Here is a 3990-nt window from a genome sequence, read left to right as displayed (position 1 = left end):
GTATGTAGTTGATGTTCTTTGTGTTTGGTCAACAAGCGAAAAGTTACAAACATTTCTCCGCTTGCTTAGCAATTTAGTACCTCTGTCAACTTTATTGTAGAAGTGGAAAATAATTGTAAGTTACAATTTTTAGATTGCATGATCCATAGGGATAGAAACATGTTTAAGTTTAGCACATACAGAAAATTCACCAATGTTTTGTTCTTATTATGTTTATTATTAAACCATGTCGCTGTCTCCCGCGTTAGCGAGGTGGCGCAAGGAAACAGACGAAAGAATGGCCCAACCCACTTGCATACGCGTGTATATACATACAAGTCCACACACGCACATATACATACCTATACATCTCAACGTATACATATATATACACACACAGACATATACATATATACACATGTACACAATTCATACTGTCTGCCCTTATTCATTCTCGTCGCCACCCCGCCACACATGAAATGACAACCCCCCCCCCGGCATGTGCGCGAGGTAGCACTAGGAAAAGACAACAAAGGCCACATTCGTTCACACTCAGTCTCTAGCTGTCATATATAATGCACCGAAACCACAGCTCCCTTTCCACATCCAGGCCCCACAAAACTTTCCATGGTTTACCCCAGACGCTTCACATGCCCTGTTTCAATCCATTGACAGCACGTCGACCCCAGTATACCACATCGTTCCAATTCACTCTATTCCTTGCAAGACTTTCACCTTCCTGCATGTTCAGGCCCCGATCACTCAAAATCTTTTTCACTCCATCTTTCCACCTCCAATTTGGTCTCCCACTTCTCGTTCCCTCCACCTTTGACACATATATCTTCTTTGTCAATCTTTTTTCACTCATTCTCTCCATGTGACCAAACCATTTCAAAACACCCTCTTCTGCTCTGTCAACCACACTCTTTCATTACCACACATCCCTCTTACCCCTTCATTACTTACTCGTTCAAACGACCTCACACCACATATTGTCCTAAAACATCTCATTTCCAGCACATTCACCCTCCTCCGCACAACTCTATCTATAGCCCACGCCTCGCAACCATATAACATTGTTGGAACCACTATTCCTTCAAACATAACCATTTTTGCTTTCCGAGATAACGTTTTCGCCTTCCACACATTTTTCAACGCTCCCAAAACTTTCGCCCCTTCCCCCACCGTATGACTCACTTCCGCCTCCATAGTTCCATCCACTGCCAAATCCTCTCCCAGATATCTAAAACACTTCACTTCCTCCAGTTTTTCTCCATTCAAACTTACCTCCCAATTGACTTGTCCCTCAACCCTACTGTAACTAATAACCTTGCTCTTATTCACATTTACTCTCAGCTTCCTTCTTTCACACACTTTACCAAACTCAGTCACCAGCTTCTGCAGTTTCTCACACGAATCAGCCACCAGCGCTGTATCATCAGTGAACAACTGACTCACTTCCCAAGCTCTCTCATCCACAACAGACTGCATACTTGCCCCTCTCTCCAAAACTCTTGCATTCACCTCCCTAAAAACCCCATCCATAAACAAATTAAACAACCATGGAGACATCACGCACCCCTGCCGCAAACCGACATTCACTGAGAACCAATCACTTTCCGCTCTTCCTACTCGTACACATGCCTTACATCCTCGATAAAACCTTTTCACTGCTTCTAACAACTTGCTTCCCACACCACATATTCTAATACCTTCCACGGAGCATCTCTATCAACTCCGTCATATGCATTCTCCAGATCCATAAATGCTACATACATATCAAAGTAATCACCTGATCCACACATCCTCTACCACTTCTGAAACCACACTGCTCTTCCCCAATCTGATGCTCTGTACATGCCTTCACCCTCTCAATCAATACCCTCTCATATAATTTCCCAGGAATACTCAACAAACTTATAACTATGTAAATTGAGCACTCACCTTTATCGCCTTTGCCTGTGTACAATGGCTCTATGCATGCATTCTGCCAATCCTCAGGCACCTCACCATGAGTCATACATACATTAAATAACCTTACCAACCAGTCAACAACACAGTCACCCCTTTTTTTTTAATAAATTCCACTGCAATACCATCCAAACCCGCTGCCTTGCCGGCTTTCATCTTTCGCAAAGCTTTTACTACCTCTTCTTTGTTTACCAAATCATTCTCCCTAACCCTCTCACTTTGCACACCACCTCGACCAAAACACCCTATATCTGCCACTCTATCATCAAACACATTCAACAAACCTTCAAAATACTAACTCCATCTCCTCACATCACCACTACTTGTTATCACCTCCCCATTAGCCCTCTTCACTGATGTTCCCATTTGTTCCCTTGTCTTACGCGCTTTATTTACCTCCCTTCAAAACATCTTTTCATTCTCCCTAAAATTTAATGATACTCTCACCCCAACTCTCATTTGCCCTCTTTTTCACCTCCTGCCCTTTTCTCTTGACCTCCTCCCTCTTTCTTTTATACATCTCCCAGTCATTTGCATTATTTCCCTGCAAAAATCGTCCAAATGCCTCTCTCTTCTCTTTCACTAATAATCTCACTTCTTCATCCCACCACTCACTACCCTTTCTAATCTGCCCACCTCCCACGCTTCTCATGCTACAAGCATCTTTTACGCAAGCCATCACTGCTTCCCTAAATACATCCCATTCCTCCCCCACTCCCCTTACGTCCTTGTTCTCACTTTTTTTCCATTCTGTACTCAGTCTCTCCTGATACTTACTCACACAAGTCTCCTTCCCAATATATATATATATATATATATATATATATATATATATATATATATATATATATATATATATATATATATATGTATATATATACATATATATATATATCAAAACTCACATCAAAGAAAAACATTTAACACTCTTAAAAGCCATGAAAATGCATAGAACAGATCCAAGTCATATGGAACAATATAAGCGGAAAAAGGAAAAGACATTTTCTTAATAGGAAAAGTGGGAGGGGGGGAAACTGAGGTGATTTATACTCTAGATTCAGCAAAATGGAGCTCATATATAAACGAGAGTCCCATGAGATGTCAACGGCTCTTTTTCTCAGCAAGGCACGAGTTCCCTGGGTGTAGTCCAAGAACAGATCACAGCGAACATCCCCCCGATGGTCACAGCGAGGGAGCTTGTTTCATACCCCCCCTTTTCCTCGTATTCGAACTCACATAAGCTTCTAACCTCGAGCGGCAATGTGCCACCAATATCGTCTGTGAAATGCACTTTGTAATCTTATATCTTTCCTCGTCGAGTCTTCGTAGTATACACATAACACACACACACACACCCACACACATATACACAAGTTCCAGAGAAGACCTGCTGATCTAACTCGGTTTCATTACCACTGGGGGACACACTGCACGTCAATTTCCAGTCAGCACAGGGGAGTAAGGAGGGTGGTTTACAGTTCCAGGAATCCTTAGCTCGTTATCCCTCACGAGGGGCTTCCACCTTAGGGCAAAGGAAGGAGGGATATTATCATGGATCCTTCTGGGAGATGCTGGTGGTGGTGGGTGTGGTTGCGGTAGTACTACTCCTCCACCTCATGAAGCAGGTGTGCGAGAACTGGCGTGTGTGTGTGTGTGTGCGCGCGGGTGTCTGTGTGTGTGTGTGTGGGGCCCCGGGTGACACGAGCGAGGAGGAGAGCCCCCTCCCTTTCCCCAACAAACCCCCACCCACCCTATAGCGTCGTTCGCTAAGAATGGTTACCGTGACTCTGCTTGCGCGGCCGGGATTTGGCCCAGCAGCGGATCACAGCAAATCGCTCCACACATAAAAGAACGTCCGTTGTCTTGCGTACGTGTTAGAGGATTCATTCCGACGTTACGTTGTATATAAAGAAGCAGAGGATGAGTGTTGCCTCTGGACGTGGTGCGGGTGTGGAGGGGGAAGTCTCGCTGCCTCTTAGTCTCTTTCTTTCTTCGGTATTATTCCGGGAGTGGAGGGGATAGTTTGCCATTTTCAACTGG

General features: G+C 44.0%; 1 protein-coding gene across 1 annotated transcript in view; it reads right to left on the bottom strand.

The window, feature by feature from the left end:
* LOC139764603 (uncharacterized) overlaps positions 1-3635 on the bottom strand; it is a 41227-nt gene extending 37592 nt beyond the window's left edge. Inside the window, exon 1 of the mRNA XM_071691446.1 lies at positions 3200-3635. The gene's annotated coding sequence lies outside the window, so the exon portion shown is untranslated. The remainder of the gene's footprint in view (positions 1-3199) is intronic.
* Between the last annotated feature and the right edge of the window lie 355 nt (positions 3636-3990).

This window comes from Panulirus ornatus, chromosome 50, assembly GCF_036320965.1.
Source record: "Panulirus ornatus isolate Po-2019 chromosome 50, ASM3632096v1, whole genome shotgun sequence".
In the NCBI taxonomy this organism is placed as follows: Eukaryota; Metazoa; Arthropoda; class Malacostraca; order Decapoda; family Palinuridae; genus Panulirus; species Panulirus ornatus.
The sequence above is the reverse complement of the archived record's forward strand: the minus strand, read 5'-3'. Positions and strand labels throughout refer to the sequence as shown.